General features: G+C 41.8%; 1 pseudogene; it reads left to right on the top strand.

Annotated features, from left to right (window-relative positions):
- The first annotated feature begins 594 nt into the window (after positions 1 to 594).
- Positions 595 to 1200, top strand: LOC105742556 (annotated as a pseudogene).
- The last annotated feature ends 10734 nt before the right edge of the window (positions 1201 to 11934 follow it).

Raw genomic sequence — 11934 nt, 5'->3', positions numbered from 1 at the left:
GTTTTTTTTTTTTGTATTTTGTTTAGGGAAGAGTCTATAGGGTGTTCAGGGTCTCACTGTTAGATTGGACTCATAGTGATCCGTCTGTTTACAGCCTCCCAAGAGCTGGGATTACAGGCATGCACCACCACGCCCAGTCTCAATTGCTGTATCAGTGTGCCCCTGGGGTGGGGCCAGGATAGCAGGCCCAGCTATTGAACCCCCAGCCCCTGTGCCTGCTTGCAGGTGCTTTAATCTGCTGAGCTATTTGGCCACCCCTCACTAAATTTTTATCAAAGTTTTAAACTTCAGCTAAATTCTTACCTGTTTGTATGGAATCTCATACCTTCATCCCCTGCTCTGCTACAAGTGCTCCAGTGATTTTCACCTTTTCTTGGGATGACCTTTCTTTCCTTGGATTTCTAGCTCTTTGGCCAACCTACAAACTCAATAATTTGCAGTGTTTAACGAAAGTTATTATTTTGCAATTTATCTGGATTTTTCTTCTTGATAGTTTAGAAAGAACATTCTCTCCAGATTTCTACACCCTAAAACAAAGTGGAACTCTATGCCACCATGTTTTTTTACAAAGGAGAAATGTTAAGGAACAAGTCAGAAAGAGGATGCAAAGCTCTTCCTGTGAGCGGCCTTAGGTGACTTGTGAAAATGGTTCGCTACTCTCTTAACCCAGAAAACCCTACAAAATCATGCAAATCAAGAGGCTCAAGTCTTCGTGTTCACTTTAAGAACACATGTGAAACTGCCCAGGCCATCAAGGGTATGCATATCCGAAAGACCACCAAGTATCTGAAGGATGTCACATTAAAGAAGTAATGTGTGTCATTCTGGCGTTACAGTGGTGGAGTTGGTATGTGTGCCCAGGCCAAATAGTGGGGCTGGACACAGGGTCAGTACCCCAAAAAGAGTGCTGAATTTTTGCTGCACAAGCTTAAAAATGCAGAGAGTAATGCTGAACTTAAGGGTTTAGATGTAGATTCTCTGGTTATCGAACATATCCAGGTGGACAAATCACCCAAGATGCGCCGCCATACTTATAGAGCTCGTGGCCAGATTAATCCATAAGTGAACTCCTCCTACCATATTGAGAGGATCCTTACTGAAAAAGAACAAATTGTTCTTAAACCAAAGAAGGAAGTTGCACAGAAGAAAAAGATATCCCAGAAGAAACTGAAGAAACAAAAACTTATGGCACGGGAATAAATTAAACTTAAAATAAATGCAAATAAAAATTTAAAAAAAGAAAGAGGATACGAAGATGCTATTAAAAATATACAGGCAGCAGAATTGTACAGTTTAGAGCTATGGATCTAAATTTGACTTTACCTATTAGAAAGAAAAGGCTAGTCTTTATCTTCTATATTAGGAGAAAAAAAGTTAAAATCTATAGGAGTCTACACTGACTCCAATGTAGATCTGATTGTCAGGTATACCTCCTCAGCTGGCTCAGCAACTGGTGAGAAATACTAAGCATGTCCTATATTTTCAAATTATTTGACTACAGTAATCAAGTGTGTATGTAGGTAGAACATAGGCCATCTTACCTTTTTTTTCCCCAGGTGACCAAATATTATCTTGTCTACTACCTTTGTTTACAAATGTTACTCTTGAAATAGTAACTCTGCTTAACTAGAACTGAAGTATGAGACAGATTGTTGATGGACTGTGTTACCTTGAGTAAGGAATGCCCAACTAGATTTGCTCATCGTTGTCCTGGGTATGGAAGACTCACCCAAAAGAGGATTGCTGCCAGAAGGAAACAAAGGGAAATGAAAAAGGAAGGCTCATTCCTGTTTCTAAGAAGCTCCAGTCTTTGCCTTCACCTTGTATGTCATCTTCTGGCTTCCAGCTCAGACTCTTGAGCCACCAGCACTGACCCCTCAGCCTTCCAGTGCAAAACTTTCAGCCTCATGATACAGACTCGCCCCAGACACTAAAGTAAGCTCCAGGTCTTTGCCTGGATCCTTGACATCCCTAGTGTGCAGGCAAACCTTTTATACCTTTCCACACCTGACTCTGTTATGGCCATTAAAAGCCAGTCTTGTAAATTCTTACCTATTTATGTCTTGTATTAAATCTTTCTGTAGGAAGCATTGACTGATTCAGAGACAATAACAAAAAGCAATACTACCTTCTAGCAAATAAGGCCACATACCAGGACTAGATGGTATCCTTTACTGCATTATTTAACTCTCATAACAAATACATGGAGTGATTATTATTATTATTATTATTATTATTATTATTTTATTTTATTTTATTTTATTTTATTTGCGGAACCAAGGATTGAACTCAGGCCCTTGCACTTGCCAGAGAAGCGCTTATTCCACTGAGCCATCTCCCCGGCCCCTTGATTATTATTCTTTTGGAATATAAAGAATCTGATGTGCAAAGAACTCAACTAACTTATACAAGGTTCCAGGCATGATATTATGCAGATCTAGATAGAATTCTAGTGCAGTATCTTAACTACTCCTAAAGTGCATTGGTACCCACCCAATACCATTTTAACTGTTTGCTGTGTAGAATGATCACTCAGACGGAATATCTTTAATTAGTGGAATTTTTCTCTGGAAGAGTTGACTTTTGGAGATGATACAGAGGATCTTAAAGAAGAAGACAGTTTTATCCCTCCTGGGAAACCGTGTCATTCTTGAATTGTGGATGTCTTCTCTCTTTTCCCAGTGATGAAAGCCTGCTTAGATGTCACCCTTAGAAGCAATAGTTGCTGTGACAGTAAAAGGCTGACAATGGAAGGTATGGCAAAAATCCCGAGTCCCTGCCTCCCACTTGAGGGTTGACAAGCTACACTGAGACCTGAGGCCCAGGTTTGGGACACAGCTGCTAAAAGCACTTTCTTTGGTGGTTCCTAAGTAGGTTCTCTAAGAAGCTCAGTGATTGTGAATGTTTTAGACAGGCACAGCTGCATGGGAGCTGGGAGGCCTCTTGTTCAATTTCTATAAAGAAAATAAGCTGTCCATCTATTTGGATCTATCCAAATCTGTGAGTGTTCTTCTTTTAAAACATTTTAAAGTTTTTAAGGCAAAACAAATACACTTGTGTGGTGATAGCCAGGTTTTGTGTATTTAATTATTTTGTGCTCTTTGTGGAAGCATTGATTTTATTGTCAAAATGGTCATGTTTTACATTCTATGGCTTTTTATAGTCTGTAAACCATTTTGCATTTGCTATTTCATTTTTTTATCCAAGGAGAGTAGCAAAGCACATTTTGGGCAGACATATACTTGAGAATAAAAGGGAAAGATGACAACTGAGTGTAGAGTTCTATGATAATACGACTTGGTAACACAACTTGTTACCTACATACCTTGTCTTGGCCCCAGATCTATAATCTGGGTGTAAGTCAGGGAAACCATACCATCTCTACTCCCTCTTTTGAAGCCCTCCATCACTTGAGGAGTCCCAGTCAATTTATTCTTCCACTAGCAGACCCTGTTTCCTTATAGCCTCACCAATCAAAGGTATCACCAATTGTTACAATTTTGTATGTCTTCTTAAAAAAAATTTCCTTTTAATTTGAAGAGTATAAACAAGAGCAAGAAAAATAAAAGTAAACACAAAAACAGGTAATATATAACAATACCTAAGTTACAGATTTTCAAAACAAGAACAGCTGATTAACAATGATTGATATATTATCTATTTGTATGCTTTATCACAAATGGAAATGGAACATTGTGGTCATTTTAATTCATTTTTTAACCTCAGTGATGTTGAATACATTTTCATAGAATGATGGACAATGTAGGGGTTTTTTTCTCTTTGAATTTCCCTTTCTCTTTCAACTGATATATGCTTATAAATCTCCATATTTTCAAATCAACTTGAAGTATATCTGTTATAAACCACAATTGTGCATTTTTAAATTTTGAAATTTAATTTGAAAATAAAACATTGGTTTTAGGGCTGGCCAAATAGCTCAGCAGATTAAAGAGCCTGCAAGCGGGAGCAGTCACTGAGGGTTCTATCCCCAGCCTGTCATGACAGCCCCTACCCCAGGGCATGCTGAGTTGGCAATTGAGACTGGACGTGGCGTGCACCTATAATCCCAGCTCTTGGGAGGCTGTGAACAGGCAGATCACTACGAGTCCAATTCAGTAATGAGACCCTAAACACCCTGTAGACCCTTCCCTAAAATACAAAAAAAGGAGAAAGAAAGAAAAAAAAAACATTGGTATTAAAATAAATCATGACTGTGTCTTAGTTACTCTTCTCTCATCGCTGGGACAAATACCTGATAGTCAAAATGAAGGAAAGAATGGTTTATTTAGCTCACAGTTACCGGAGGTTTCAGTCCATACTCAGCTGGCTCCAAGGCAGAGCAGCACATGGCAGAGGGCAACCTTTTATGGCAGTGGCAAAAAGCAAGAGCACAAAGGGAGGGTTAGCAACAGCTCAAGCAGCTAGCTTCTCTTTCCACCTTACATTGCAATGCAAATTACCTGCCCCAGGCAGGTGCAGCAACCACACCCACAGTAATCAATCACAAAGTCCAGAAGCTGCCCCAAGACTGCATGAGGCTTTGGGGGGGACACCTAGACACAAATCATAACATTCCACCCCTGGACCCCCAAAGACTCATGCACATTCCTTTATGCAAAAGACATTTTAGTCCATCTCTGAGTTGCCAAAGTCCCAACAGTTTCAGCATTGCTGAAGAGTTCAAGTCCCAAGTCTCCTCCAAGATCCAAGGCAAACTCTCAAATGTGAACCCCTGTATAAATGAAAACTTAAACACTTGCAACATTCAAAGGCACAAGGTATGGGCTGGAGAGATGGCTCAGTGGTGTAAAGCACCTACTTGGAACAAGCTTGGCAAAGCACAGGGACCACGGTTCAATCCTCCAGCACCACATGCCAGCCAGCCGCGCCCCCTGGTGGGCTGAGCTGGCCACACACATACACACACACACACACACACACACACACACACAATAAATGTAAAAAAAAAAAACAAAGGCACAAGGTAAACACTACCATTCCAAAAGGCACACACAGCAGGACACCATGCATTGGGACCAACACAAATCCAAAATCTAGCAGGGCAAACATTAAGTCCTGCAGTTCTATGTGGGACATCCGAAGCAATCTGAGATGAGTTGCGAGCTCCATGAGGCTCTGCCCCTGTGGCACTCATGGTAGCTCCCATGGCTTTTTTCTTAGGCCAGCTTTGCACCCTCTTTGCAGTTTCCCTTAGATGATCCACATTCCTGGCTTTTCCAAACTTCTGGGGTTTCCACTGAATAGACTTTTCACTCTCTGCTTTACACACTGCCCTCTCAGGGGCACACCACCTGGCCTTCCAGGCCTTTTTTTGAAATCTAGGTGGAAGTCGTCTTAACCTCAGAACTCCTGCATTAAGCAAGCACCTAAAAACAATACCATGTGGATGACGCCAAGGTCTGCTGCCAGCTGGAGCAGTAACAAGGCTTTCTTCTCTCTTGGCTGTAGGGGTCGAGTGCCTGGATGGCTGAGCACTCTGACCCTGATTTGGAGAAATAATTTCTCCATGCCAGCGCCATTGTGGAACCTGGTTTGTCTGCCGCTGCCATTCTGGAACCTGGGGCTCAGCGGCTTTCCCCTCAAGGCAAAGTCCCTGACCTTTGCAGTTCTGAGGCTGCAAAGGGTGGAGACCTGCCTCCTCCTGTGACATCCTCAGGCCATCCTTTTTATTCTCAGGTTTCTTTCCAGCAAAGGAGATCCTCTCAGCTCCATCTTTGTAGTCCACAGCTTTATTGGAGCTTTCTTTCTGGCCAAGCTCACAAAACTTTAAATTCTCCTGTTGAGCTCCTTGCTCTTTATTCTCAACATAAATCTGGCTAAAAGCCCCCAGCAACAACCAGGCCACTACCCCAATATTTGGCTGCTTTGAAATATCTTTTGCCAGATTGATCAGTCCACCATGCTTAAACTCAGTCTCAGGCAAAGACTCTGGACATGAGCAAAATGCAGACAACTTTTCTGCCAAGTCAAAATACAAATGATCCGGAGTCCAACAACCAATGCAGTCCTTCCCAGCCGAAACCTCCCCAGCCTGGTCTTTACAGGCTGGCTTCCAGATAGTCTTCTGGTCTGAGCTCTGACCAGAATCTCCCACACAGAACAGCCAAAGCTGTTCCAGTGTTTCACTTGTAGGTGACATCTCTGAACCTTTTTTATCTTATCTCTTCCCATAAGCCACTCCCAGAAGCTTGCAATCCACCGGGTCAGGTTTAGCCACAGCAACGACCCCACTCTTGGTACCAAATTCTGTCTTAGTTACTCTTTTCTCATTGCTGGGACAAATACCTGACACTCAAAATGAAGGAAGGAAAGGTTTATTTAGCTCACAGTTACTGGAGGTTTCAGTCCATACTCAGTTGGCTCCAAGGCAGAGCAGCACATGGCAGAGGGCAACCTTTCATGGCGGTGGCAAAGAGCAAGAGCACGAAGGGAGGGTTAGCAGCAGCTCAAGCAGCTAGCTTCTCTTCCCACCTTACATTGTAATGCAAATTACCTGCCCCAGGCAGGTGCAGCAACCACACCCACAGTAATCAATCACAAACTCCAGAAGTCACCCCAAGACTACATGAGGATTTGGGGGGACACTTAGACATAAACCATAGCAGACTGTAACTTCAAAAATAAAAGAAATTGAATTTGAAAGGTTTTTGTATTATTCCTATAACTATCATCTTATTTTCTTTTCTGTTTTCTGTGTTTGCCCTCTAATTCCTTTCACTAGATTGATTGAATTTTCTTTGTTCTCCTTTGGTTTTATGTTGATTTACATCAAAATTTTGAAAACTCTACATCTCATTTCTAGCTAGCACATGTTTACCTATTATTTTTAGTGTATTTAAATGTTTTCCTGTTGTTGAAACACAATGATTGTGTACACCCTTAAACTAGATATTTACATCTTCCTTTTCCCCTAGCTTTATCTCAGATTAAGATTTCCACTGAGAAGTATCTACCTGGTGAACAGAGAATTGCAGAATCAACCTTCTTAAGAAGTGATCACAGACTCTTTTAGAATATTTTGCTGTGTTAACATACCTATAATATTCAGATAACAAAACTAAACAAAAAAGGGGATACAAATGAATGTCCATTTTGTATCTGTGTATTCAAAATGGTTAGAATAGATATATAGTTACATTCTCTTAATGAATAGAGGGAAAAAGAAAAAAATGAATAGAGGGATTTGTTCTAATATTGTTTGTAAATAGGATATCATGTCCGCATCTTGTAAAGCAATTAACCACTAGGAAGAATGTATGCAATGTGTTAATTATTGAAACTGTCCTACCAATTTGGTTTGAAACTGTCTCATTGCTATGTTTCTCAATAAAGTTATGGAGAAAAAATAAAAAAAGAAGTGATCACAAAGAACATGGTCCCTCACCTCATGGTTGACAAATTTAAGAGTTAATGTATTTTAACACTGTGCACTGCTAAAAGGACCTATGTTTTTGTATTATATGCAAATTCATAGTTGTAGTCCACTTTTCTTCCCATCTCAATGATTGTGCCCAGTGTAGAGATACTGATGTGTCATCTAGTGCACATTTTTTGCCATTTTACTCTGGGAACAAAACCAGAGTCAACTATTCACTACAGAGAAATCATTGAATAGAGATAGATCAACTGGCGTCTATCTCTTTGGAATAGAGGTAGATATTCATCTGCTTTGGAATTAATTACCTCTGAGATCACTACTACTTGAACCAGCCATTGGTGAATTTCCATAGAAAAAGATTGCACTCCCACTGGACAGTAACATCCTATGCATAGTGCAGTGTGGTGCTGTCAGCCCATACCTTGATTTTTATCAATCAGTTCTGATGTCTTTCAGAGATTCATAGAGTGAGTGGTGAGAATGGAATCCTCTGCATGAGAGTTGTGATAATCAACTTTTGTGTGCTGGAATAAAATCTGTAACTTAAAGGAGAAGTGCTTTCTGGCTTCCAGTTTGGAAAGTTGCAGTCTGTGGTCAGCTTGCTTCAAGGGAGGGTGCCATGACATAAAGGAATGACAGAGGAAAGCCATTCAACTCATGACATCCAGAAAACAAAGTAGAGGAAAACCAGGGAGAAAGAGGCCCAAGACACCAGATATATTTCCCAAGATCACAATCCCAAGCCCACTCAGAAGTCCTTGTGCTTTACAGATCTCTTAGGCATCCCTGAAACCAATCAAGTTGACAACCAAGATGAGCCATCACACCACCTCTAACCAGAATAACTGATCTTTCATGAACACATGATAAGAGGCTTAGAGAAGGCAACCCAGAGAAAGAAGCAATATCTGGAAATGACATGTGGCCTACAGCATTGATAATTTGGGGAAGTGGAAAGCATTTTTGGGAGACAGATCTACTGTCCTGTCTACATACATAAACACACTCATTCATGTAAACATAAAACAGCCCTCTCTTCCCATTTTTTAAAAACAAATGTTTTCTGCTGTAAGAAATGAACCTGAAAGCATCAAGAACACATTGTCTTTGGGGAACTAGGCAAACATGGTAGTTGGAGCACATAGAAATATAAAACAATCTCTATCTTCTCTATCACTCTTCTGTTAATTTATTTATTTTGAATGTGTTGAGTGCTTACCATTGATCATACATTCTGATGATACTGAGCTCTCTGTGGTAAATGAAACAGATTATGTCTCTGTCTCCATGGAGCCTAGAGTCACCACTGTGACTTCCTTGACCATGGTCATCTACTTTTGCTTCTTTTACCTTGGTTCTACTCATTAAGAGACCCTATTAACAAATGCAGTAAAAAAAATTTACTTTGATAGAACTGGCAAATTATCTCCAAGACTGTATTACAAAGGCAGAGTAGGACTTTGGCAATGTTTAACTTTAGTCATAAGGACCACATATTTTTCAAAATAACTGTTATGGTTTATATCTAGTTGTCTCCCCAAAGCATAAATGTAAATCATGGGGTGGTCACGCTTGAGAAGCAGCAAGTGGCTCAAAGGGCAGGGCCAGAGGACCAGGGCAGGGCTTGAGAGGTGGGGCTAGAGTGGCTTGAACCATTAAACTGACAGCCTACACCTCCCTACACCCCCAAGCCTGGTGGCCTCTCTTGGAGGCATGGAGAAGATCATCCTGGACATGGCAGTACCCCAGCCTTTCTTCTAGGCCCTGAAGCATGGGACAGCAGTGTCTCAAGGTCTTGCTATGTAATTCAGGCTGCCTTAAACAATGAAACCTCCAGTAACTGTGAGTTAAATAAACCTCTCCTTCTCTGAGCTTGAGTGTCTGGTATTTGTGCCAGCAATGAGAGAAGAGTAACTAATATAGAATTTGGTACCAGGAGTGGGGCTGTTTCTGTGGCTAAATCTGACCATGTGGATTACAGTCTTTTGAGAATGGCTCATGTGAAGAGGTAGAAAAGATTTGGAGATGTCACCTATGAGTGAAGTGCTAGAATAGCTTTGGCTGTTCTGTAGGGCAGACTCTGGTCAGAGCTCAGACCAGAAGACTGACAGAAAGCCAACCTGTAAACAACAGTCTGAGGAGGTTTCTGCTGAGAAGGACTGCATTGGCCATTAAATTCCAGATCATTCGTGTTCTGGCTTGGCAGAAAGTTTATCTGAATTTTGCCCATGTCCAGAGACTTTGCCTGAGTCTGAGTTTAAGCATAGAGGACTGATTAATCTTTCAAAGGAAATTTCAAAGCAGTCACATATTGGGGCAGTGGCATGGTTATTGTTGGGGGCTCTTAGTCAGATTTATGTTGAGAATGAAGAGAAAAGAGCTCAGCAGAATGATTTAAAATGTTGTGAGTATGGCCAGAAAGGATGCTCCAATAAAACTATGGACTGCAAAGATAGAGTTGAGAGCATCTTCATTGCCCAGGATACAAAAGATGTCCTGAGGGAATCACAGGAGTTGGCAGGTTCTCACCCTTTGCACCCTCAGAACCACAAGGGTGAGAGACTTTGCTTTGAGGAGAAAGCCGCAGAGCCCCATGTTCCAGAATGGAAGCAGCAGTCACACCAGGTTCCAGAATGGAGGCAGCAGCCACACCAGATTACAGAACGGCTCTGGCATAGAGAATTCATTTCTTGGAATCAGGGTCAGGAGTGCTCAGCAATCCAGGGAATTGACCTCTACAACCAAGAAAGAGGAAAGCCTGGCTACTGCTCCACGTAGCAGCAGACCTTGGCATCATCCAAGTGGTGCTGGTTTTAGGTGTATGCAGAATGCAAAAGTTCTAAGGTTAAGAAGACTTCCACCATGATTTCAGAAGAAGGCCTGGGAGGTCAGGCAGTGTGCCCCTGAAAGGGCAGTCTGTGAAACTATGAGTGAGAAGCCTATTCAGTGGAAAACCCAGAAGTTTGGAAAATCCAGGAATGTGGATCATCTAAGGGAAATTGCAAAGAGGGGGCAAAGCCAGTTAAGAGAGAATCCATGGGAACTACCACTAAGGGTGCCATATGGGTGGAGCCACATGGAGTTCACAATTTGCCACAAATTGCTTTGGATGTTCCACAAGGACCTGCAGTACTTAATGTTTGCCTTGCTGGATCTTGGACTTGTTTTGGCCCCAGTGGTTTTTATTCTCCTGTGTATACCTTTTGGAATGACAATGTTTATCTTGTGCCTTTGAATGTTGGATGTATTTAACTTTTCATTTATACAGGGGCTCACAGTCAGGATCTTGGAGGAGACTGTGGACTTGGACTTTTCAGCAATGCTGAAACTTTGGGACTCTGGCAACTCTTACAGATGGACTAAAATGCCTTTTGTAGAAATAGATGTACATGAGACTTTGGAAGTCCAGGGATGGAATGTTATGGTTTATATCTAGTTGTCCCCCTAAAACCTCATGTAAATCATGGGGTGGTTGTGCTTGAGAAGCAGCAAGTGGCTCAAGGGGCAGGGCCAGAGGACCAGGGCACAGTTTGAGAGGCAGGACCAGAGAGGCTTGAACCATTAAACTGACAGCCTGCACCTCCCTACACTCCCAAGCCTGGTGGCCTCTCCTGGAGGTATGGAGTGGATCATCCTGGACACAGCAGCATCCCAACCTCTCTTCCAGACACTGTAGCATGGGACGGCAGTGTCTCAAGGTCTTGCTATGTAATTCAGGCTGCCTTAAACTATGAAACCTTCAGTAACTGTGAGCTAAATAAACCTTTCCTTCCCTAAGCTTGAGTGTCAGGTATTTGTCCCAGCAATGAGAGAAGAGTAACTAACACAATAACTTCTGTTTTACATCTCTTTAGAAGACATGAAAGACTCTCGGAAAAAAATTAGTATGTTTCAGTGAAAGATTCTGGACAACCTTCTGCAGATGGAACATTTTATTGGCATCATAATCAAATGAGTATACAACGGATACAGTGAAGGTGAGCATGGAAGTAAGAATCAGAGTGGAGTTGGACTGTTCGCTCACAGCTGGCCTGGAGAATATCTGGGCCTATCTCTTTGTGTGCCCCAAATAAGATGGCACTAAAGTTCTTGTAACAGTGATATAGAGTGAGTGATGCTGCTAGAAATAGAATAAAACAAACTTTGTTTTCATTATTTATACTTTTACATAGTAGCACTTTCCTTGAGGTTAATAGAACTTGTAAGAAGGAAGAATGAAGGACAGATATGGCCACTGAACGTACAAAACAATGGTCTTTACATTGTGCAGTGAAGTGCCAGTGAAATAGCTCAGTGGATTAAGCAGTTGCTTAGGTCAGTGCAGGGGTCAACATTCAATCCCTGGCACCATATACTGCTCTGGCCCCACCCCCGGGGCATGCTGAGCCAGTGATGGAGTCTGGGAGTGGGGGTTCATGCCTGTAATCCCAGCATTAGGGAGGCAGAAAACATGAGGATCACTACAAGTCCAAGCTGCCTAGTGAGACCCTGCACCCCCCCAAAAAAAAACATTCTGCACTAGACTGCCAAAATGA

This window comes from Octodon degus, unplaced genomic scaffold, assembly GCF_000260255.1.
Source record: "Octodon degus isolate 3935 unplaced genomic scaffold, OctDeg1.0 scaffold00059, whole genome shotgun sequence".
NCBI lineage: Eukaryota > Metazoa > Chordata > Mammalia > Rodentia > Octodontidae > Octodon > Octodon degus.
This window is presented reverse-complemented; position numbering and strand designations above follow the sequence as displayed.